The following is a 25,510-nucleotide window of genomic DNA, read 5'->3' as shown; positions in this document are numbered from 1 at the left end:
TCCCCCATGTGCCCCTTGGCCTTTGCCCTCCCTGTGCTTGAGTAGAACTGGCCTTATTCCTTCTCCATTGTGGTTTCTTCCATTTCTGATGGTCAGCTCCATATTACAGATTCCTATGAGTATTTGCCTCAAACCCTACATTTATAGTAAACACGTGCATTGCCACTGACCACACACTTGCATTTCCATCAACCAGACATATTTTTTATAAAGTCCTCTGTCTCACCAAACACAGCACAGGCATCACCACCCACCATGTTTACTTTGAATTTATGAACATTTACACAGGCTACAAATTAGCTTGGAACGTCCCACTGACCTGAACTTGTGTGCTGCTATTAAAACACATTTTTACAATGTCAGCCAAGGAGGACTCTGGGTTTGCAGATATTACAAGGGCTGTCCTGTAGTGCAACCCCATCCCATCCAGCTGACCGCCCTCAGCTCGCAGGTTTGAAGCTCATTCTTTGGATGTATCTTAGAGGCACTTATTGAAGTTTGGACTTGGGGGCACACAGATGAAGATCTGCAATAACACATGCAGAGCTGAGAGCCTCCCAGCCTCACAGGGAGTGTGTGTGTGCAGGATTTCTGGGGCCACTGGCATGTGTAACAGCAGGTTTGAGGCCTAGGCTTGGGTTCCTATTGTTCCCGCCTTGAGTCCTCTGACATCAGGGAGCAGAAGGGGGTCCCAGACGGGGCCTGCCTGAAGTCTCCAGCTCTGGAGAAAGGGGTGAGCAAGGAGTGGTCCTTAGGAAGGGGGCATGGGTGACTCAGCATGGTCCTGGGGAGGGCCTTGACCCCACTTCATTTGTTCCTATCCAGGGCTTGGCCTGCCCAGTCTTTTCCTTTCTTAGCAGGGTCTCTGTATAGCCATTGGCCTTGGAGTTAGGTTGAGGTCAGGTTCAGGCCTATGTTAGAACTGCAGCCAACAGCCTGATAATGAGAATGTAGACAAATGTGGGTTCAAATCTTGGTTCTCCCACTTTACAGAGCTGAAGGTGGGGAGGTGGGCTGCTGCTAGAGTGGTCGTGTGCATGGTTGCATGGACATTGCAGCTCTATGTGATCAGCTATGTGGCCTTGGGCTAGTGACTTCCCTTCTTTGAGCCTCAGTTTTTCCCTCTAAAATAATGCATCTGCTTGTAGGTTCATTGTGTTTGAAGTGTCTGGCCCAGTGGCTAGCATGCAGCCAAGTGTTCCTTAAATGCTAGCGGTATGGTTAATGTTAATATTGTAACTATAATTGTATCTGGGTGATCTTGGGGCTCAGTTTCCTCTTCTGTAAAATGGGGTTATGATGCTACTGAGGGAACTGAAGTTCTCCCCTTCCCACCCTCTCCCCCAGCTGCCATCCCACTGCCCTGTCTTCCTAGATACCCCAGAGACAGCGAGGAAAAAAGGAGGCAGGGAAATAAATATCTCACTGTCCATCTGTTAGCAAAAGTGGTGTCAGGTTTCATCGAGGTGGGGAATCTGCAAAGTAGTCAAAAAATATTCCTCTGTGACTCCAGCAGCCCAGCTGTTCTCTTTCAGGAAAAGTGCTGAGGGCTGAAAATAAAATAAAGGAACAATGATATAAAGACACAAGGAAAGAAGGAAGAGAGGGGAGGAAGGGAAGAGCAAACCAGACAAGGAAGAGAGAGAGACAGACAGGCATGGGGCAGAGCAGCAGAGAGTGGGCCAAGGTTTTGTCAGGGCCTTTCCAGCTTCCTGGTATAGCATTCAGCAAGGCTGCCCTTGACCAGCACCTTCTCTGAGTTGCCAGCCACTGCATGTCCACTTGAACCCAGGTTTAAAGGCAGCGCCATCTGTGATTGTTAAAGTTGCTGTTGTATCTGTGAATCTTCCTGCTCAATATCAGGGAGGCCCCCTGGCCCTTGGCCTTTTAGAAATGGTAGCATTTCAGTTGGGGAGGGAGACCTTGAAGAGGAATTTCCAGGCTCCTGCTTGGCCTCTGACCATATTCTGACTCTGTCCCCACGATGGGCAGTTGTGGCCACTCCATGGGCCTTGTATAGACCCCACTCTGTCCAGCCTCTGCACCTTTGCACCTGCTGTTCCTTCCTCCTAGAATGTCTGTCCCCCTCTCTGTATGGTAGGATCCTACCATTCCTACAAGATTGCCTCTTCCAGGGAGATGCCTGGGATTCCCTCCCAACCTCTGGGGTTCATCTCTCTTCTTCCTGCTCTGATCACTACCTGGTGTCAGACCCTCTTTTGATCTGGGCCTGCTTCTCCCCCTGGCCTGTGCCCTGGCAGATGGGCCAGAGTCATGTCAGATCTGGCTTCCTAGTGCCTTCTGTCAGGGGCAGGACATCTCAGGGGCCATCGCAGGGTCAAGTTTGAGATCCTCTGGGGGCCTCAGGTTCTCAGCAGTCCACCCACCATCTCTAGATTCCTACTAGGGAGGCCACTAGGGAAGCTGCCCTCCCTGCTTCAGAATCAGTGCCTGTCAAATAGAGCAGCGAGTTCTAAGTCCCAGACCATATAGCCACCTAGCCTGGAGCCCTCCTCGTGCCTCTGCACTCTTCAGCTAGAGTGTACCCTGGAGGCTGGTCCCAGCTTTGTCACTTACTTCTTTATGACCTTGGGTAAGGTGCTGTGCTTCTCTGTCCCTGTTTTGTCACCTGTAAAATAGGGATACTAACAGAACCTTCATCATAGGAGTTCTTGAGTATGAAACAAGTTTTCGGCCTAGATTATAGAAAGTCCTGGTGCCTGGCTCAGAGTAAATGCTCAGCAAGAGTTAGACATTTTAATTTTTTCCCAGGATCTGTGGCAGGGCCTGCCTTCTTCTGGGCCCAGTTTAGAGGAGCATACCGTCCCTGGCTGTCAGCTAATCCCAGCCCAGTCACTTATGGGGACAGAGGTGCCTCAGAGGCCCAGTGGAGGAAATCTTTCATGCTGTCATTTCAGGCCATGAGAATGGAGATGGGAGAATATCACCCAGGCTCAGCCTGGGGAGATATGTCTGGGCCAGGGCCTGGCCCTACCACTTCTCCCCGAATGTGGCTTTATGCTTTGCCACTGCTGCTCCCAGGAGGGAGGACTGGCTAGCATCTACTTCAGCTCTCTTGGAAGTGGAGAAACCCCAGGTTCCTGCCATGCTGCTCCTGCTCATAGATTTGTGACCTATATTTGGGGCACAAAGAGGAAGGAAGAAAAACTTGGCTCTTCAGATGAATTGTGAGCCACAGCCTGGTCTCCCCCCCGTTTCTCCCCCACCCCAGTCAGCTCTCTCAGTTGCCATGACAGCAGGGAGCTGGGAAGCAGAACTCCTTCTGGGGACAGACCATAGAGTGCCAGCATGTGTGCCCATGGTGGGCAGTGCATACCCAGGTCTTCCTGCAGGCTGCCGTGTGGTGGAGTGGGGGTGGGAGCTGTGTTTGGGTGGGGGCACACTCCCCTGACATGCAGCTCCAGCACAAGCAGGAACAATCAGCCCCTGTGCTGACTGGAAGCTGTAGCTGTGTCTGCCCCCATCACACCCACACCTGGCTTATGCAGAAGACCCTTTTTTCTTTTTCTTTTAATATGTCTTTATTGATTCCAGAGAGAGGAAAGGAGAGGGAGAGAGAGAGAGACAGAAACATCAATGATGAGAGAGTCATTGATCGGCTGCCTCCTGCACGCCCCAGACTGGGGATCGAGCCCGCAACCCGGGCATGTGCCCTGACCGGGAATCGAACCCCGATCGCCTGGATCCTAGGTCGACGCTCAACCGCTGAGCCGCGCCCGGCCGGGCTGCAGAAGACCCTTTACCACCCTTCTCGTGTCGCTGGCCCGCACATGCAGCAGGCAGCATAGGCAGTGCTGTTCCAGCCTGTAGGCAGGGAAGCGGGCCTGCTCATACACCTGCCATTCGCGGGACGCGCCCTGGACGGCCACCTAGGCTGAGGCTCTTCTGGGGCCTCCTGGCACCCCTGGGCAGTGTAAGTGTCTGAGGACCATCTGGGATCTTATGCTCCTGGGCTGTCTCCTTTTCCACGCCTGAGCAAAGCTGGCTAATGTCCACCACAAAGGAAGAATTATCGGTAAGGTGTTTAACTGCTTCTATATTCTTCAGTTCAGAACTAACTGCTGACTTAAGGAAAGGCTGCCAGCCTTTCTAAAGTGAGTCTGGAGTCAGCTCTTTAGTGGGACCAGTAAGATGTGTGTGAGTACAAAGTGAGTGCAGGCCTGTAACTAAGGGCTGCTTGTGTTACAGACCAACCTGCCTGCGTTTGTTCATGACGCTTCTCACACTTTAGATGTCGCTGGCATTTATCTTAGCCATGAGATGTGCAGGAACCCCCCTCCCCCAGCTTGTTAACTAATGTGAGACTGGCGCTGCCAAGTTCCAAGGTGGAGAGAAAGCTGGGCACTGGGAGGAGTGGTGATGACATCTACCCCTCAGCCTGCTACTTGGGCTGTTCTAGGGAGAAATGGTGATAAGTGGGCCTCAAGGTCAGCCTTCCATTTCCCCTTATTCTCCCCACCCCACTGTGTGCCCTAGGGGTCCTCCTGACCTCTGCTTCCTGAGCTGTGGTGTATGAAATCTTTGCAAGATGGCTGGCCAGGGCTGCCTCCTCCCAGACCCCCCTCTGCTCTCTGATTTGGGGAGTGACTGGGTGGTCTTGACCCTGCTCTCTTTGGGGAAGGATGAAGGCTCCTGGATAAGCCAGTCCCGGGGTGTGTGTGTGTGTGTGTGTGTGTGTAGTGTCTGCATGTGCAGAGGGGTCCATGAGTTTGTGAGTCACTAGGAAATTTCTGGAGGGCACACCAGGCCCTCTCCCTACTTGCCTGATGAGCCATCATGGTAGTGTAGGTGTTATGGCTTGTTTTCATGCCCCAGCAGGTGATGTGAACACTGGAGTGTATGTGTCCATGTTTTGGTTCGAGAGTGTGGGGCCTTCCCATTGTCCGGCACCTTCCAAATCTCTCCACACTGGGTTGCCAGCCTGAGCCATATCATTTATCCAATGGAGAGGAATCCTCTATCCAACCCTAAACCCCTGTGACTGTAACCAGAGCCAGACCTGGCTGCTGGTCCTAGCTTTACCAGGACAAGTCACCTCCCCTTTCTGAGCTTTAGTTTTTTCACCTGTGAAATGGGCACAGCAGCCCCTACTGCACATGTTGCTGGAGGGATTGAGGGAGCCAGCCCAGCGCTATATTCATCAGCTTTAGGAGTGGCCACTGGGAAGTCAGCTAGGGCTCAGCCTGCCCCGGCTCAGCCCGGTTCTGGGGCTTATTTCCTCTCATCTCAGGTTCATGTGCTGGTTCTCTCTTACCCTCCTGGTGTCACTCACACTTCCACCAACACCAGCCTCATTTCCCAAGTAACAGAAATGCCTCAAGCAGGTGGGGGGCCCAGAAGGAGCAGGTAGATGCTTAGGTCTGCCCTTGGGGCCCCTGGAATGAGGGCACCTCCTCACCTAACTGCCCTCCAGGTTCTGGTCAGCCAGTTATGGGGCTAGGCTTCCAGAAGAATGTGGGCAGAGAAGGGGCAGAGAGGAATGGCACTGCCCAGATACATACCACAGATGCTGCTCTTGTCCAGTACAGCCAGGAAGTCCTAAATGGGGCCTTCGGTTTTCTGACTGTGGTGAGAAGCCTTGGAGAATGGGGGAGATGCAGAAAAATCCTGCTCAGGAAGCTTAACTCTGACACACACAACAGAGATGACACCTCGTGTTTAACAGTAATACGCATGCCACACATATGCCATACAACACAATTATATTTTAAAAAACACTAACACAACAAACTGGATACATACACAAAACAGACACTGCTGTACTAACTAGACTCTTCCACAGAGGTCACTGTCTTGAGGGCTGACCATGTGCTGGGCCCTTGACCCAGTCTCCTGAATGGATTATGTCACTTAATCCTCATGACCTTTTAGAGTAGGGAAGGGACTTGCCCAAGTGCTCTGCCCAGAGGGGTCCATATTCCAGAAGGTTCTCCCACTCATCACACCCACCCATTTTCCTGTTTGCAGCTATATCGTCCCTCTATCCAGTCCCACAGTAGAGGGAGATGAGGTAGGAGGGCAAAAAGCCCAAGCATCCTGCCTGGGGGTGGCACCAGACTCTCAGGAAGGATGCCCTGGTTTCCTGTATCCCTACCTGAGATTTCCTCTTGGCTTGCTGTCTCTGGGCCAGAGTCGTGGCTCCTCTCTGAATGTAAACACTAAACCATGGAGCTTTGGGTGGGTTATCTTCTGTACCTCCTCCTTCCTGACTGCCATGCTTGGGGTGGCACACCCAAGAATGGCAGGAAAGGGGATCTAGGACCACATAGCCAGAAGAGGCCCTGCAGAAGCTCCTGGCCTTCCTTCCCTGTGTGCCACTTTCCATACGCCTCACCAGCCTCTCTTCCCTTGGTGCATCCTGACTATTGCTGATGTTCCCAGTAGTCCTTATCAAGACCTGACTTAGTGAAGGGGGAAAGAGGGCCTTCCTTACCTTTGAGGGTTGCCACAACCCCCAGTCCTACCCCCAGGGCCCTGCTCTTCTACCTGGTTCAACCCAGGTAGCCTTCCTGCACCCTATTCTTTCTTAGCCACCAGCACCATTCAGGGGACCTGGTCAGGTCCACCTCTCTCTCCCCTGACCCTTTGAGAGAAGGAAAGTCAGCCAGAGAGATGGAGGGGAGAGGGAGAGGGAGAGGGAGAGGGAGAGGGAGAGGGAGAGGGAGAGAGGGGGAGAGAGAGAGAGACCATTGAGGGGACAGGGAGGGGCTGATGCTGATTTGTGAGAGCCATTGGGGGCTGTGTCCTGACCTGACCAGCCCACCCCCAAAAGTGAGCACCCCTCCCAGTTCTCTGTAGCAGCCAGGGGCCATACCACTGCACCTTCTGCTCCCCCATTCAGTTTGGTGCAGACTTTGAAACCAAACAGACACCTTTCAGCTCCCCTACATATGACCTATGTGATCCTGGGCAAAGATGGCCTTAGGGCTCAAAATGAGCACCCAGTCCCAAGAGCTGTCCCTTGAAGATGCCACCATCCCTCTCTGATCAGGCTACCTGGATGTCACTGCAGCACCTGCTGCCAGCTGCCCCTCACCCACTGGGCAGATGCCAGATAGGCATGTGCCAATGGCTGGGAGTTCTCATGCAGCAAGAGAACTCCTGAGAACACCACACTACACTGGCTGTCACAACATGATGCTGAGCATCAATCCTAATGTTATAATCTCCCCCACCTCCTCCTGGGGCTGAGTTCAGCTGGTATGGGGAAAGGTAGGAGGCGTAGGCTACAGGCCTCAGCTCTGACTTGCTATGTGGCCTTGGGCAACTGCAGTGCCTCTCTGTGCATCTGCAAAACAGGCCATAGTGGGACAGACCAAGGCTGCACAGATAAGATAAAGGGGTGCAGAGAAAAACCCCGGAGGAGAGCCCCAGACCAAAGTGTAGCTGGTAAGAACTTTCAGGATGCTCTTCTTTCTTCTGGGAGAAGGAAACCACTGACAGAACCTAATGCTCTCCTGAGGGTATTTTAGGACAGGGGAGAGGAGCCTGTCTGCTACCCAAAGCCCAAGTGATGGGCCCAGCCCTGCTCCCTGTGTGCCCTTTGGAGGGTTATGGAGGGTGATCCGATTGCTTTTCCAGGGCCAGGTTGAGGTGAGGGTCCTTGCCAGAGCTGAGCACAGCAGGGGCACCCAAATGCCCAAATCAGGCTCCATCTGAGAGACTACAGACCCCCAGTTTTAGAGACCGTGGGATTCAAGCTCTTCACTGTCAAGGAGCCAAAATGCCAGCATTCCCAGCCATCATTCCTACCTCTCCCCACTCCCCATAAGCCTCTCTGTGTTGGCAGCTCTGGCCCTAGAGCCCTGCCTTCATCTTTCTTCTCTGCTCCCTGGGGGTGGGGGCACTATGTGTATGTTGGAGCCTGGGCTGGGCCAAGCACTGGCAGGTGGAGACCTTCCCTTCCTCAGCTGTTCTTCCCTTCCTACTAATGTCCTGTACTCAGGCCTTAATGGAGCATAAACAGGGCTTGGCAGAGGGAAGTCTCATTAGGCCTGATCTACTTTGGAGCCCTGTGAGATTGGGGTAGATGAAAGAAGGAGAGGGAGTGCCCGTCTGTACACCAGGAATATCACCTCCATGTGCTCCTTGGGCCCTCTCCACACTCCTTCCAGCAGGCATGACTAGCCCCAGGTAGTATGAATGGAAAGCAACTGAGAGAGGGTGAGTGGCATGCCCAAGGTCACATGGCCAGCAAGAGGCTTCCCTGGGATGTGCCTCCTGTGTATCTGGCTGCAGTGTCCAGTTCTTTCCAGCACCCCAGCCTGCCTCAGCACGTCAAACTGGACAGGACCTCAGAGTTCTTCAGGCCCCCCTAGTGTCCTCTGCAGCAGGTCTGTCCAGCATCACAGTGTTTGCACATCATAGTGATGAGCTCACAGCCTGGTTTGCTCTTTATGTCTGTGGACCTCCTCTCTCTCCCACCACTCCCTGACTCCACAGTGGGTCAGGAGAGTGGGCAGGGAGTGGGGCAGCCAGAGCTCAGCCTCTCTCCACACCCACCCCTCATCCATCTCCCTCTGCAATCATGGAGGGTGTGGGTGAGCCCATGCAATACCAGGTGCTGACTGCTCCTTCGTTAGTCATGGGCTAGTAAGTTGTGTATGGGTTGTGACATCACACCTTTCTTCTTTATAACTCCTATAATTTATAGTCATATTAGTGAACAGGCAGCTGCCCTGGGTCCCAGCCAGACAGAAGGGTGATGCAGCTGGGCGCCTCTGCTGACATTTACTTTCTCCCACCATCAGTTATTAAGGAGCTCTCCTTCGTTTTTGTACATAATTACATGCACTATTATGTTTCAAATTCCCCTGCTCTTAATCCCTTTGGAGATATCCCAGCCTGCCTAATAGGGCTGCGCTGGCCTGGGGACCTAGCTTGCTAGAGAACACAGCACGCAGACATTCTACCAGGGAGAAAGATGCTGGCAGCCTCGGCCCCACCCCAGTCAGCTGAGCTGGAACCACCCTCGGGCCAGTTGCCTCTCCCCACCAACCCTGGGACAGGCCTTTGCACCTGCTGTTTTCTCTGCTCAGAGCACCATGCCCGACCATACAGCTGGTTGACTCCTACTCACTGTTTGGACTTCAGCTCAGCCATTGTCACCTTTTTCCACATCCTGGTTATCTATCATGACTCCCCAGTGCCTGCCCTATGTGTGCATGACCCTCAATGCTTTTCTCACCTCAGCCTGGATCATGCTGCATTGAACCTTCACGCTAGACCATGGCTATCAAGGGCACAGAGAAAACTGTAGTGTTCACTGAGTGAATGAATGGGTAAACGGGGATGGAGGAATGCCTCCACCTGCCTCATCACTAGCGAGCCCACTGAAGCCCCAGTCCCCACCCCCTCCTCCAGGAAACCGTTCCTGACTGCTGTAGCCACACACATCTCCCTTTCCTCCCAACTACTCCAGACCCTCTTGCTCTGGGCTGGCGTCCCCAGAGTGCAGCAAGGCCTGGACCCTCCATCTGTGCCCCCAACACAAAACAGAGGGCAGGTCAAGATAGAGGGAGGGAAAAATACTAACAATCTCAGCTCTGCTGTGTGACCTGGGGAAGTTGCTCACCCTCCCTGATCCTTTTTCCTCATTGGTTATAAGGGGATAATAACAGTTCCTACTTTACTGGGTTGTGGTTGAGGCTTATTTGAGATAATTTATAAAAGCACCTAATACAGGGTCCAGTATGTTGTGGGTGCTCCAGCAATATTCCTTTACCTTAACCATTGTCTGTGAACTGAATCAAGGTAAAATTGAACTGAATTGTGTTGAATTGAATAACCTTTTAGTTCATGCCTTCTCTTGTCCATACCTTTTTGTTTTTAGTCTCCCCTACTATGTAGCTTGCTCCAGGCTTGGCTCATGGGGGGCCTCTGCAAATATTTCAGATTGATTTATACAGACTTTCCCAGCATCTGGATCCACACCTATGAAGGGGGGAGGGGGCAAGTCTCTCCTGTTCTACAGAAGAGTATACCGAGGCCAGGGAGGTAATGTGGCCTCCCTGAGTTAGTGGCAAATTGAGGAATCAAGCCCTGGCCTCCCACTGGGCTTGAAAGCCCAGGAATATCTCCCTGTAGACCTGTGCTTCTATTTCTTCCTCTGTAAGAAAATATAATAATTGAATGGACCCCATGCAGTTGCTGAAAGGATTAAATGAGTAAGAACTACTATGCCTGTTCATGGTGAGCACTTCAGAGCGTAGGGTTTGGAATAGGCCCAACTCTACTACCTCCCCTTCGTCTATCCCCAGAGGTAATACTAATGCTGGTCATTGTCATGCATGTTTTTATACTTTTTCTACATATGTAGGTATCCATACACAGTCTAGGGTTTGTTTTTAAACCTATGTAATTGGTACCATCTTATACATGTCTTGGTTTTTTTCATCAATATTGTGTTTGTGGGGTCACCCACACTGATGCAGGTAGCTCCAGCATATCTGTTTTCAGTGCTGCATAGTATTCCACTGTGTGTTTGTGCCACACTCTGTTCATGGCTTCCAGTTCCTCACTATGACAAACACTGTCCCTGTGAGTGTTCCTGTACTTGTCTTCCATAGACGTATCTCTCCTGGTTGTATACCTAGGAGGGAGTTGTTGGGTCATAGTATGTATATCTTCAACTTTACTGGATAAGTACCCAGTTGCTGTGTCATTTCTCACCCTGGTTGGAAGCAGGTAGTTGGCCTGCATTGTCTTGATGCCCCAGTCCTATTGGAAGAAAGGAGTTTTTATGCCCATTTTACAGATGGAGCAGGTATTAGTTATTGATTTCTTCATAACAAATCACCCCAAAACTCAGGGGCTTAAAAGAACAAATATTTATTATCTTACAGTTTCTGTAGGTCAGGAACCCAGGTGAGGCTTAGCTGGGTGCCTCTGGCTCAAGGTCTCTCACCAGGTTGCAATTTCAAGGCTGGACTTGGGGAGGGTCTGCATCCAAGCTTCTCATGTGGCTATTGGAAAGTCTCAGTTCCTTGTGAGGTGTTAGTTAGAGACATCAGTTCCTTTGCATGCAGGCTTCTTAACAGAGCAGCTATGAACATGGCAGCTGGCCTCTGTCATAGTGAACAAGCAAGTAACAGAGAGAGGGCACCCAAGATGGAAGCCACAGTCTTTTTGTAACCTGATCTCAGAAGTGGCATCGTATCACTTGTGCCATAAATGAGTCAATTGGTCCAACCCACACTCAAGGAAGGGTTGGTGATTGCATGCAGGGGGGTGGAAGGGGTGAATACAAGAAGGCAGGGACTATCCAGGGCCATCTTAGAGGCTGCCTATCACAGGGCAGCAGAGGCTCAGAGAGGTGAAGTGACTTGCCTAGGGTCACACAGGTTAGAGAGAGAGCCAGGACTGGAACTCAAGACTGCTTGGCCCTGAGGCTGGACACCTTCTGAGCTGCCACACTGCCTTTGACTTAAGTGAATAATAGGTTCTGACTTAAGTTAATGAACAAGTCTCCTGCACAACAGAACTCAGGATGAGCACTTAATAAATGGATTTGCTAATCGTGCTGCCTGTTTGCAAACATTAGCTCAAGTTCCCCTGACATGATCCATGGGGACAGCTGAGCCCAGGCTCTTAGGAGAAGTTGCTCTGCCAAGCCTGGAGCCCAGATTCTCAAAGAGCTAGGGAGGAGTCCCTTCACAAAAACTGTCCTTTGTGTTTGCTTTTTTGTTTTGCTCTCAATTTAATTATTTGGGTGGTGTGTATGTAATGGAATGCACACTTCCCTGTGTTCTAAGGAGAGCTAACTGCAAGGTCAGGAATTTCAGGTATTTCCCAGAGGGACTTCAGGGTGGGCAGGGCTAACAAGCCCCTTCACTGACTGGTCCCAGACAAATTTCCTGCTTCTCAGCTACTATGGATGCAGCAACCAGGCTCAGTAGGGCTGTGTGGACAGGCTGAGCAGGGGCCAACCCTGGCACCTTGTCTCTTAACAGGGATTCTGCCTTGGGGCTCCCAGAGCCTTTTGACCTCCCCTGGTTCTTAGTGCAATTCCAAGTAGTGGGGGCTGCTGCCTACATTGCTTCTAGATAAGTGAATGTCACTGATGGCTGGGATATTTCCAATGGAGACGTGGGTGACCAAGGCCCTGAGATGAGGGGAAGTGGGACTTGAAGATTCACGAGTACCCCTGGACCCCATGTCCTGGCCCCTTCCACAGGGAAATCCATTGATCTTTTCTGATTAATGGATTTCAGTCGACTTTAATTTGTACACATCATACCCTCTGGAATCAGGGCTCTGAGCTGTCTGTGGAAACAGGAGGCAACACAAGATCAGTCCCTGCCTTCAGGGTTTTCCTGATTCTCAAAGGATGAAGAACTTGGTCGAGGCCTCTCCTAGTGGGAATGCTGCGGGGCCTTTATGAGGAGGGCCTGCAGGCTCAGGGGCAGACAGCAACCATAACAATAAGTATAACAACCATGAAAATACCTGCATTTTTCCAGAACTTACTGTGTGCCAGGCCCAGCATCAAGTACTGGATATATATTAAGTCATGAGATGCTCACGCCAACCCTGTGAAATGGGTTCTACTAATATTCTCGTCTTACAGAGGAGGAAACTGAGGCTCTGAGAGTGCCCAAGGACACAAAGGCCAGCTCAGAGCAGGAGACTGAGGTGCTTAGAGCAGGCTTCAGGAAAAAGAGGGCCACATAGAACCCTGATTTTGAAGAGGAGGAAGGGAAAGGATGTGAGATAGTGGGTCTAGGGTCTGAGAAAGCTGTCCATGTCAAGACATGCCAGTAGTGGAAACTGCCAGGAAAGAGGGTGCCCCAAGGAAGTAAGGGTGGGCTTTCCACACCCTGCCCTTGGAGTCTTGGCCTCAGCCTATACCTATATGGATGTCCGTTCATGTCGACCAGCACATTGCCACATCCAGTTGGACCAGCCACTGTGCAAAGATGTCCCCTTTAGCTGAACCCCAGTGGTCCTCCCTGTGCCCCATGCAGGATGTGGAGGACAAGGAACTGAGGTGTACCTAGATGAGTGACCTTGAATAAGACCTTCTCCCTTTTAGGTTCCTTGGCCCGACCCTCTGTAATGTGCATGGTGGGACCCTGGTATTTCTGAGTCCCTTTTGTCTCTTGGGGAGGGGGTTAAGAAGGGGCAGGATGGCCCTAACCCTAGCCACAGCTCCAGACCCACCTCCTAGAGGGGACTTTCCTGCCACCCCCTCAGGTGTCCCCCATCCCTTGCCCCCTCCATAGCTGCACCAGCACGGGGCTCTGGCCTATGGATTTTCTGCCATTTCCTGATCCACTTGACTCTAGCCTGAGTCTCTGAGACTTCATTATACCAGTGGCCTCAGACACCCTAGCATGGAGGGCTGCAAGAGCTGTGGGTGAGTACAGGACTTCTGCTGTGGCTTCCAGGAGCCTGTTCTGAGCACCTCAGTCTCCTGCTCTGAGCTGGCCTTTGTGTCCTTGGACACCTCTCTAAAATGGCTGGGGCAGCCCTATCAGCATAGCTCAGTGATTGAGCTTTGACCTATGAACCAGGAGGTCACCGTGTGATTCCCAGTCAGGGTACATGCCCAGATTTTAGAGCTGTCATTAATTTCAAGTGCCTTCAGAAACAATAATTATTTTAGGGGGTGTGCAGGAGCCAGCCAATCAATGACTCACCATTGATGTTTCTATCTCTCCCTCTCCCTTCCTCTCTCTGAAATCAACAAAAACTTTTTTTTTTTAAATGGCTGGGGCAGTGAAGTCATTGCTGAGACCTCTAATTAGCAAGAAAAACAGCCAGGAGCCCAGGAATGACCATGAGTCCCTAGGTCTGAAACTCCAGAAGCCACTCAGGGTCATTCAAGGAGCCTCCACTTGAGGCCTCATCCCACTCTCCCCAGTGTCTAAGCAGGGCCACAGAGACCTGTGATTAGAGACTCCCAAGCCAACACCTCATTGCATGGCTGGGGAAACTTTGAGCATAGGCAATGACCCTCTCAAGGTCACACAGCAAGTTAATAAGAGAGCTCAGAATCAAATTTATGACATAGAGTGGGACATGGGCACTTCCAGCCTGATGCAGGATCCAACCCATTCCCCCAATCTTGCTCCATGCCCAGTGCTGCTTGCCCAGTCCCCACCCATCTCCTGGACTCCTGGTCTTCATTTTTCTTGCTAATTAGAAGTCTCTGCAGTGACTCCACTGCCCCAGCCATTTTAGAGCTGTCATTAATTTCAAGTGCCTTCAGAAATAATAATTATTTAAAAATCCCACAAGCTGCTGGGATGCAAGCAGGCAAGGCCAGCAAAGAACAGGCATACAGTCAGGCCTGTGTGTGCCACTCATTCCCTCCTGTGCTCTCAGTGGACCCGGCCTCACCTGCATCCTCAGCTCCCCCAGAGTAGGGGAGTGCAGGGCTTGGGCTGTGAGGCACACAGAGCTTCAAAACCCAGATCTCCTCTTGCACAGAGAGTGAACCTGAGCAAGTCAGCAATCCTCTCAGAGCCTCAGTTTTTTCATCTGTACAATGGGGATAGCAGTACCAATCTTGAAGTGACAAAAAGTATATAAGGTATAGTTCAGAGCCTAGTTTACCACAGGGGTGGAGTAAATGTTAGAGGGCCCTATTCCCTCCTCCAGAGTTCCCTGGCAAACCCATTCTAGCTTCTCTGCTCTACTGTGAGCATTCAGACTGCAGTGGGCTGGCTCTTTCTCCCAGCCATCAGCTCTTGATTGGGAGTTGCTGAGTTTGCACCCCAAAGCCAGGATCTGCTTTATGCCCACCCATATAATATGTTGTCTCAGGCCTATCATTGGGAGCTCCTAGTCTAAGGACAGAGAGGGAGGAGGCTGGAGCCTTGTCTCTAAGGCCATTTCAGTCTGGAGAGAAGAGACAGAAATAGAAGAGAACAGTCTTAGTTTTGGTCTTGAAGCACTGGTGGGGACACTGAGAGGGCATGCCAAACAGGTGGACCAGTAAGGACAAAGGCCGGGAGTGTGGGTAAACATTCTTCAATTGCAGCTCATGAGTATCCTTCCTTGGTTAATGTCAGTTAAGACCTCGACTGGGCCACTCCCATGTGTCCCCATGGCCCTGGGCCCCCTGAGAGGTTGGGGACCACCCTCAGGACAGGAGTGGAGAGATACCTGTTCCGCAGCTCATACAGAGGCTCTCACTGGGTGAGGGCACAGTAACAGGCCTCCCTTTTACGGCATCTCTGATGACAAGGCCAGGAGCCTGCACTCTTACCAGGAGGCTGGACCCTCAAAAAGGCCTTTTCTCCAAGTTCTTCCCCCAAAGCCTTCCCCTTCCCATTATTTCACTTAAGATGGGGGATGCTGGGATAGGTCATTTCTTTTGGAGAAACTAGGAATGTAGAACTAAGGCTGCAGGGCCGTTCCTCCCAGACACAGCTCTGATATCACCCCTGAAAGGATCATTTTGGGCCCCAGAAGACCCTCACCCGGGACGCCAACTTCTTCAGCTTGCATCGGGGGCTGGGTGGGGGCATTGGTCACTCCCACATTTCTCTGCCTAGATTACTGAGGCAGGGAACAGGTGAGTCGGGGGCGGAGATAGTCCAAGGCCGAGCTGTGCCTGCGTCAGACGCTACACCAGAAATAACCCCCGCCCCCGGCCCCACCCCCACCCCGGCGAGTCTGCTGTGCTCACGCCTTCACTGTGGAGCTAGAGCGGGTCTATTCCTGCCCGCTGGTGGGAGGCGGCGGCGTGGAAGGCGGGTAACTCACAAATAGCCAGGGCGGGCGAGCCAGGAGCCTGGTTTGGGGTTCAGGCAGCACATAGTTGAGGGACCAGGGAGGCGCCGTTGCTGGGCTCTTGAAGGGAGGAGGACTCAAGTGCCACTTCTCTTCCCCTCCCACCTCTAAGTCCCCCTGCCAAGCCTGCCCCCTAAGGGTTTTCTCAGCTCTGGAAGGAGATTCAAATTCCCTTTCCAGGCGTATTACCAGCTGTGTGAACACTGGCAAGTCAAGTGATCTGAGTTTGGGATTCCTTGTCTGTGTCACAAGAACAGCGTCTCCTCCCAGGATTGATGGAGGGTGAATGTAGAGGGCACAGCATTGGCTTCTGCTAGGAGGGGGGCTCCAGCCAGCTTAGGATGAGGATGGACACAGACATAGAAGACAGGAGATGGTTCTCCAAGCAGGGCTGGCCCTACCTGTGGTGTGGCAGTGAGACTGAGAGGTACCCAGAATCTGTTTATCTGAAACAAAAGGTCTGTGCAGCACACCTTTTGGGCTGCGTGTGTGAGGCTGAACCAGTGGAGAAGCAAGATTGTGCTGGGGCTGGGGGGAGACTGGTGGCTTCATCCTGCCAGCCAGGTTATCTGCAATGAATGTCAGGCATGCTTCTTGGGAAGGGGTGACAGGGAGACACTGGGAGCAGAATCCCAGGGTCTGTCTTGAGACAGAGGCCTTGGGCCAATCTGCTCCCCCCAGCCTCAGCTTCTTTTCTGCCTGCCAGAACCCCTACTCCTGTGGGCCCAAGGTGTCAGGAGCACTAGTGTGCTAAAGGAATGCACTCTCAGCTGTGGAGAAGGGACGAGTGCCAGCGTTAGTGGTTATCCTAATCAAACTAGCTTAGTGTTAAAGTGCTTCTGGCTTCAAGGAGATGCAAGGCAGTGTACAGTGGAAGGAGGTAAGGTCCCAAGGGTCTTAGCCCACTCTGCATGCTTTGCCAAAACACCCCCACCAGCCGATTCTCTGTATCTACTGGTCAAGGAGGATCTGTATGTCTGAGGAGAGGTCCCATTCCTTGGTCCCATCTGAGTATGTGGCCCCAGCCAGTAGCCCCTGGACCTTTGGGGTGCAAGAAAAGGGGCCACCAAGCCCAGACCGAGGCTCTACGCTGTCCTCTGCTGGTTGCTGGATGCAGTATCCGTGGCCAGAGTCGGACGGAGGGGGCTGCTGCCCTCTGCTGGACAGGAAGCCAGGCTGGGCTGGGACCCGGTTTTGCAAATGGCGGAGGGGGGGGCACGGACGACCAAGACCTGGTTTGGGGTAAAGCCACTGAGCCGATGCGCATTCTTCGCCCTCCCACGGAGCTTCCTGGTCTACCTGCCTGACCACCTAGGCCGCCAGCCTGTGGGGCTTCCAGCGTTTCGCAGACATTTCTGAGAAGGAGGCAAAGGCTCAGGACAGAGGGCTCTGGGGCTGACCCTTCCCACCCTGTCATCCAAACCACCTTGACCAGGTGGGGGAGCTTTGTCTACTTGGCTAGCTGGAACCCGGGAGCGAATGTCCGTTCACGCGGCAGTGTGCAGTGATCCTAGTTAACACGTGTGAGCACACTCAGGTTCACATGCACACGCCTATGGCCACCGAAGAGGGTGTGCACACACAAGAGGGTCGTGTTGGCCAGTGATTCGCTCGGAGCCCGGACTCGAAGGGACTCGCCATGTGCAGGGCTGGACACCTGGGCGCCAGTTCCCGCGCGAGACGGGCGCGCCCCTCGCCAGTTTCGCCGTTCCATGGGTGCAGAGCGGTGGTTGGGGCGCTGTCCCTTCCCCGCCCCCTTCGGCAAAGGAGACGAGCCCCCCACCTCACCTCCCCCTTCCTTGGTTGTGCGGCCGCGCCTTCTCCTCCCCCTCCCGGCTCCTGCCGCTCGCTCGCTGCCTCCCTCCCTCGGCAGCCCCCTCCCTCGCAAGCTCGCTCCTCGCGTTCCCTCCCCGCGCCGCGGCAGAGCGCGGATCCGGGACGGGAGCCGGCGCGGGAGCCGGAGCGGGCTGGCGGCGGCGGCGGCGGGTCCCGGCCCGGGAGCGTGCGGAGTCCCCACCCGCGCCGCTCTGGTGCCTCTCCTGACGCAGGGCTCCGAGCAGCATGCGCGGCCGCTGCCCGGGGGCCTCAGCCCTGGCTCTGGCCCTGCGACGGAGCGCTCCCAGCCTCGACCCCGGCCCCAGCGGCAGTGGCAACGGTGGCGCCAGGCCGGCTCCGGACGCAAAACCAGGTTCGTAGAATCGGTATAGCACATCCTGAGCTTGCCCGCCCCTCCGCCGGCCGGGTCTGCGGCCTCCTGCCTACCCACTACGGGGCCGGCCCGGCCCTGTCTTTGGCTCCGGCGGGGCTCCTGCCCGGGTGGGGCGGAGAGACCGACGGGCAGCTCCGCGAAGGCGCACGAACGGACCTGCAGAGGTATGGGCCGAGGAGGAGGAGACAGAGGAGGGGGCTGGGCAGGGGCTGTGGTCCGACCTGGGAGACATGCCATTGGTGACCGAACTGAGCGGACGGATAGCGTGCCAGCTGCAGGTGAGCCCGGCGGCCACAGCCCAGCCCCATGCGGGATGCTCCATGCTGGCAGCCTCGCGGCAAATGCCCCCTGCGGGCCGCCCTGGGCGCCCCGGGGGCTGCGGAGCACCCCAGTGCTACCCAGAACCCCCCCTTTGGGAGTCACAGATCTGACCCTCTTCAAGCCTCAGAAATGAAGATTCTTCCTTCCCCATTCCTCCACCCCAACAAATTCCAAGTTGGCTGGCTGGGACCCCGGAGCTGGGGAGGGATCCTCACCAGCGTCCCAGTCCTGCTCATCCTCCTTCCCCCTTCTCATTCTGAGCACCTTTCACCCTAAAGGGTACATCCCTGCTCAGAGGGCTGGGTGGCTGCCTTTCTCCATAGACCCCAGATGCCCCCAGGCACCAGAGCCAGCACCAAGCAATCCCAGGCTGGTGGATGCAAATCAGGGACCAGTTTTCTCCACTAGCTTCAACCTAGGGGCCAGCTCCCTCCCCTCACTGGAGGCAACCCCAGTGGTGAGCAGGAAAGGGGAAATGGTGGGTAGGGGGAGTGGAGGAGAGGGAGTTGGGTCTGTGGAGAACCCAAGAACCCATTAGGGTCCTCCCTTTTGTCTGCGTTTAGCCCTGGTTTCTCACCTCCTCCTGCCCCACTTTTTATTCTGAGGCAGAGTGGGTGGATGTGGGAACCAGGTGAGAAGGAGGAGGTAAGAAGGGAGTCTCCAACTCTTTTTCCTCCCCTGCCCCCAAGGGTGGCCAAGGGACCCCAGGAGATGTACCTAGGTGGCTCCCATTTTGAGGAAGGGCGGGGCCAGGCTCAGTGGGCAGTCCTTCCCAGTTCTTGCTCTGGGTCCCTAAACCCGTCCCCATCCAGCCAGCAGCATCTCCTCTTTGTTCTCAGAGCTCCTGGGGTGGGGGTGGGGAAGAAGGAATATCTTGGAGGATAGAAACAGCTCTGCCCTGGTGCGCTGGGAAGGCAGGAGGCCCTGAAATGGGGGACAAGCCGTTTCCCTGCCAACCCAGCCCTCCCTCAGTTCTCTGCTTGGCTTGGATTGCCAGAGGGCATGCAGCCCAGCATGGCCCCTGGGCTTTGGGCTCTGGGCTCTGGGCTCAGGGCTCAGGGCTCAGCCCTCAGCCCTACTGGTTATTATGCTAACGGCTCCAGCACTGGTGCCTCCCATGCCCAGGGAGCTATGAGCCTGGGGCTTCCCCTCATCCAGTGCGAAGTGCTGGTGAGGGAAGAAAGGGTTAGCTGCCCTTTGTTCCTTTGTGGGCCAGATGGCTCTCAGAGTCCTCACACCTCTGGGAAGATGCCAGCACCTGGTCTGCTGGGGCAGCTTGCTTAGCTTTCCTGCTTTCTCCCCATGGCCTGAGGCAGGAGAGAGAAAAAGGTGGCAGAAGGGATAGGCCAAAAACTCCTTGGAATCCAGATAGAAACTTCAGGCAGCACCCAGCTGCCCCTCCTGGAGGGAGTTTTAGCAAATGCCAGGGCAGCCCTCTGTTGTGTTCTTCTTGTCTTGGCCCCCCCTCCCCCACCCTCTGCCTATTTAAGTATGAGGTGGGCTTGGTCAAGGCTGCAGTGCACCTAGGGCCTAGAGTTAGAGCCCGTCCTGAATCTGAGGGGCCCAGGTATCATGCATGGCTTGTGGGCTGCGGGTCCCTGTGTGGCTGGAGGGAGGTTAGAGAGACCACTCTACCCCTTGTACTAGTCCTCTTTGATCAATGCTCAGCTCCTCCATCCCCTGCCTCTGAATACTCATTTTTCTAAAACCTAGATACTGTTTTCTAAAACCTAGAATTCCAGAGGGACACACACACCCTCTCATGAAGGTGGGTGTTCGCCATAAAATCAGATAGGATCCCTGGTACCAGTGATGGTGCTGCTTTCCAGGCGCCTACCCAAGCAAATGGCTGGAAGATGACAGTTAAAAGCTGTTGAGAAGTGAAGTTGTGTGGAGATTTGTGCAGAGGTCCTGTGAAGGCATCAGGCAGTGTCAGATGGAGAGTGAGGAAGTGGGTCATGTGGGGCTAGGGAAGGGTGTGGAAGGGGATTCAGGAGGAGATGGTGGTTTCAGTCAGAGCCGGTTTCCTGGCCAAGGTCTCTTGGTCTCTGTCCTGTATGTGGCACATCTGTGGAAGGATGGTGGCCTTCCAGCCCCAAGGTCCTCCACCTCTCTATGTCTCTCTGTTCTGTTCCCACCAGTAAGTCCCTCTGCATATCCCCCCATCACCTGGCTTGATCCAGCATCCATACCCAGAGGCTCTCTCCTTTCCTTTCTTTCTCCTGGCCTCTCCTCTAGGAAACCTCCCCAGCTGCTCCAAGTCACCGATCCTCCTTCAGGCACCCACAGCATAGAACCACATTAGATTGCACCTAGTATCATACTAGCCCATTCATGCATGCATTTATTCTACACATCCTGGGTGAGCTGCCTGCTTGATTCCAGGTTAGGCCCTCCCATGGCTCCTGTGGATTTCCTGGGCAATCCTGTGCCTGTCCCTTGAGCTCTCCTGCCTGGCCTCTGAAATAAGGAGGACACTGGGAGGCACCAAGGAACAGCTGTTGGCTGCTGGCAGAGACTACGTGGAGGGGACATAGTGTCCTCAGCCTGTATAGATGGACAGAGCTGGGTAACATCAAGGATGCGCCAGGCAGGGATTGAGATGAACCAAGGCAGGGTGCTCTCACAAAGACACTAGAGAAGGATGAGATTTGTTCCTGGGGACAGAGACAGTCAGGAAGAGAGACTGGGTGGGTCCTGAGGTTGTAGCAGACATTGCAGAGACACAAAAAGCAAAGTATTCCAGAATCAGAGACAGTTCCTTGGAGAAAGTGTGTGGGAGGGCAAGTTCATTTCCAAATGCAATCGAGGCATTCTTGATGCTGACCTTTGTTTCTGTGTTGAATTAATGAGTGAATGAGTATCCTCAGGTGCTATGGGCCTGGTAGAGCTGTGCTGACAACAGTCTCCTCCTCATGTGTGTTCAGTTCTTTCCAGGTTACTTTATAGTGAAGTTGCTGAGGGTCGACCCTGGAGCCAGATGCCCAAGTTTAAATCTCATCTCCATACTGCCTGGCTCTGTGACTTTGGGCAAGTTACTTCATCTCTCTAGACTTCAATTTCCTTATTGATAAAGTGAGGATATTAGCAGTGTTTACCTCTAGGATCATCATGAGGATTAAGTATGTTAATATATGCGAGACATTTAGAACAATACCTGGTACACAGCAAGCTCTCAAGAAGTACTGGCTACTCACAGTTTCTATCAGTGAGGTGCTCTCAGTCTTAGCCTTGCAAGTGGTACAGAGATTTGATTGTATAGCTAGAAAACAAAGCCACAGGGGTGGAATACCTTGCTTTAAGTCCCTGCTAACAAGCATGGGCCATGCTCAGGCTAGAATAGCCTCTGCTCTGGGGCTCTTGTGCACTGTTCTGGGTGTGGCCTGCTAATTAACCAGTGTATGTGGTATTAGTAATAACAGTGCAATGAACACTGTGACCCTACTCTCCAATCTGAATGCTAGCACTTCAGTAACAAGGTACGTCTTCCCATGTGCTTCTTCTCACCTCATCTATTGGCCTCTTTCTCTGAAGCAACCACTACCCTACATTATCTATTTAGCATTTCCTTGCCTTTTTAAAATCATATCTTTTGATACATAGAAATTGTTCAGTTTTAGTTATTTTTGAACTTTGTAAAAAGCACATGAAACTATACACAGTCCTCTGGAATTTGCTTTTTTCTTCAACATCATATTCTTAAGCTTCATCTCTATTGTTGCAAATAGTAGTAGATGTTCATTCATTTCCACTGATGCACAGTGGTCTGTCATTTGGACACAAGACAGTGTATTTTCTGTTGATGGGCATTTGGGTTGTTTTCCTTTTTTGCTCTTACAAACAGTGCTGCTGTGAACCTGCCTGTCCTGTCTCCTAAGGAATAGCATCTCTGGGCCACAGAGCTAGGAGCAGAATTGCTGGGCTGGGGGGCACATTTGCAGTTACCTTTATTAGAAAACATGCCAAAATTGATTGGACCCTTTATGCATCCCCAGCAGGAGGTGATGTCCTGTTGCTCTGCACCCTCACCAGTACTCCTATGCTCAGGTGTCTCCATTGTTACTGATTGGATGAGTGTAAAACAGTAAACACTATGGCCTTGATTTGCGTTTCTGGAATTCAAGGTTTCTGGTCTATGGGGTTGAGATGGGCAGTAGCCAGTGTATAACACGTGTTCACTACGTGATTGTCCCCTTTGCACCTCAGTTTTCCCTGTTGTGGGCATGTTATCTGTACAACCCTTGCTCTGGAGGATGGGCAAGAACAGTCAGGGAGGATTCCCTGGTGAAGTGGGAATGGTGGAGGGGCAAGGAGAGCCTGAGTCCCTGTGCATTTAGAGTAAAAGGAACCCCGTGATTCTGTGTTTACCCCAGGATGGGCAGGGGTGGTCCTAGCTTGGGAGGTAGAGGGAGCCTGTGCTTCATTATTTCAATAATGCAAAGGGCCCTGAAAACCAGGCCTCTACACCCAGGCACAGCATAGGGCTTCACATTGGTGAGTGCTCAATAAGAATTTGGTGACTTGGGGAACGAATAGGATGGGACAAACATATATTTTCTTCTTCCTTCATCCCCACTTCCTTGGGGAGTCCTCCTTGATTGCTCTTAACATTGAGTGACTGAGGGGTGGTTGAGCAAGCTGGCTCCTGGGCATTTTCAAGGCTTTCCATGAGGCCCTCAAGTCCCCTGCCAACTCTCAGGGGCTGAGAAGCCCAGTGCTGGCAAGGTAATTTGGAGTGGCTTCCTCTGCCAGCCTGGTGCCTTTCCCTGCCTGGACAGGGGCCCCGGGATCTGGTTAGAGAGGGGTGGTAGGGTTGGTAGAATAATTATGCCTATTTCATGTGACACCCAAATTGATTGCTGCCAGGGTGACATTACCAGGGCATTGTTCCTCGTCTCCAACCTCTTATTACATGTTATTAGCTTGTACAGTATGTGTGTTTTTCTATTTTTTCCCATTTCAAGGAATTAATCTCTCTGCCACCTCCTCTGCTTCCGCCTGCAGAGAACCTGCTGGTCGCTCCAGGAAACCTGGCCAGCAGCCTTCCCCTGCCTGGCCCAGCACAGGGGCTGCAAGTGCACTTGAGGGGCTGACCATCTCAAATCCCTTTACTTTGATGCAAGATGAGGGTATCTCAGAGCTAAGAGGGGTGCTGAAGTATAGATCCCGGCAGAACAGTCTTCCTGCAGTGTCCTTGATCCATGGTCTCTGCTTGTATACCTCTTATGACAGGCTGCTCAGTCACTGTTTACCAAGGCAGATCTTCCACCTTGAGCCATCTGATCTTCCATTTGATTCCTCACACCAAACAGAATGGGCCTCCCCTGTGACTTTGCCCATGGGTCTTGGCTCTGCTCTTTGGGCCTGCACTGGACTCTTTACATCCTCTGCCTTGGGACACTCCTTAGAGATCTGCAGATGTGCTGTTGCCCTCCCCCAAATCTGGGCTTCTCAGAAACAGATAGCTGGGTGATGACACTGATTGTATCTGAGCAGAACACAGCACCTATATGTATCTGCCCAGAGGGGTTAATTGCCTCTTGGTACTGAGTTCAGTATACCAGGTTGGAAAAATGGACTTAGGCAAGGGGTTGGCCAAGATTCAGTTGAACAGAGAGGGCTTTGAACAGTCAGTGCCAGGAGAAGGGCAAGAGATTTTATTTATAGTTAGCCTGTCCGTGCTATAAATAAGTCACTGGGTCTTGGTCTGTGATGTATTGGGGGATTGTTTTTAAATCTTTTTCCCTTTTTGAGGCAGAAATAACCCATGACATTGGGGAGAGAAGGTAGCTGTAGTCAGGAGGCAGAGGTTCTTCCTAGGCCCCAGCCCTGAGATGCTGTGGGACCTTGGACAGGTCCCTGATGCTTGTGGTGCTCCATTTCCTCACCTGTGTGATGATGGTCTCTAGAGTTATACCTCTGAGTCAGACAAGCCCAGTGACCTTGGGCAGGTGAGCTAACAGCTCGGAACCTCAGTTTTCTCATCAGTAAAATGGGATTAATGGTACCTCCCTGACAGGGTATGTGGTGAGGGTTGGTGGGGTCACTCTACAAAGCACTGAGTGTATGTGCTCCATATAAAAGTATCTTTCCTCCCCTCTCCTTGAACTCTGCTGCCAGCCTGTGAAGGCAGTGGGAACTCTGCCACTTCCTCTTCTGAATGAGTAGTTTAGGGCCCAAGATATAAAAGCATTTGCTCATGATTATGCAGTACAGCAGGCCCTTGAACCTGAATCTGGGAGAGGCAGTATGCAAGAGTGGTCAGGGAAACCTTGGGTCAAACTGCCTCAGGCCTAATCCCAGCTCTGCCACTTATCACTGTGTAATTCGGGACAAATTGTATTCTGTGCCTCAGTTCTCTAATCTGTAAAAATGGGGATAATGTACCAACCTAATAGGATTATAAACATGTTCATGTTTGAGTTTGTATCATGCTACATCTGCGACCTTAAGCAAGTTACAGAACTGCTTTGTGCTTCTGTTTTTTACCATCTGCAAAGTGGGGGGTAATAACAGGACCTATCTCAATGCGTTGTGATAGGATTAAGTGAATTTTATATGTAAAGTACTTAGAATTATGTCTGGCACACCAGGGCTTTCCAGTCATCATCTTCACTGTATTTATTCAGTCTCTGGCCTTCAAATCTCATGCTAATTTCACTATCCCTTCAGACCCCTCCCTCAGCTTCCTCTTCCTTGTGCTGGGTCTCTGAGGCTATGACCTCTCCCCTCTCCCAAGTTCAAGGCCTTATGGCCCTTCCAGGTGGGATTGGCAGTTCCAGGACTCCAAAGCCAGAGTTGTTTCCAGGTGAAGGAGCCCTGAGGGCTGGGCCAGCTGGGAGGGGGTTCCAGAAGGCCCCAGGAACATGTGAGGGGATCAGTGGATGATTGGAGCTGGGGTAGGGGTTTCTACCAGGCACCTCCCAAGCAAGGGGTCACTGACCTACGCAGGGGGTGGGGCCGGAGGCTGCAAGGGCACTTTCTGCCCCTTAGAGCCTGGATTGAGATCTCAGACCTGGAGAGAGATGGGAAGGGAAATATGGGGATGCAGGACCTGGGTTTTCCTTGAGCCCTTGTAAGTCACCACATGGGCACTTTTATATCCCTCTTCAATTCTGGGACATCTCCAATCCAAGTAGGGGTGCCATTCACTCAGGTGTGTCCCACAGACAGCAAGGAAGCCCTCCTAGAACCAGTGGCCCCTCCTATCTTCCCCAG

The 25,510-nt window shown here is 52.7% G+C and overlaps 1 protein-coding gene across 5 annotated transcripts in view; it reads left to right on the top strand.

Moving 5' to 3' along the window:
- LINGO1 (leucine rich repeat and Ig domain containing 1) overlaps nt 1-25,510 on the top strand; it is a 220,733-nt gene that overhangs the window by 182,571 nt on the left and 12,652 nt on the right. Inside the window, exon 1 of one of the 5 annotated variants that reach the window (XM_016214201.2) lies at nt 17,880-17,950. The exons of 3 other annotated variants lie outside the window; for them this stretch is intronic. The gene's annotated coding sequence lies outside the window, so the exon portion shown is untranslated. Of the gene's footprint in view, nt 1-17,879; nt 17,951-18,224; nt 18,250-25,510 lie in introns of those variants that run through there. One more of the 5 variants, XM_016214199.2, reaches the window with a different exon arrangement.

Source organism: Miniopterus natalensis, chromosome 1 (assembly GCF_054644295.1).
Source record: "Miniopterus natalensis isolate mMinNat1 chromosome 1, mMinNat1.hap1, whole genome shotgun sequence".
In the NCBI taxonomy this organism is placed as follows: domain Eukaryota; kingdom Metazoa; phylum Chordata; class Mammalia; order Chiroptera; family Miniopteridae; genus Miniopterus; species Miniopterus natalensis.
This window is presented reverse-complemented; position numbering and strand designations above follow the sequence as displayed.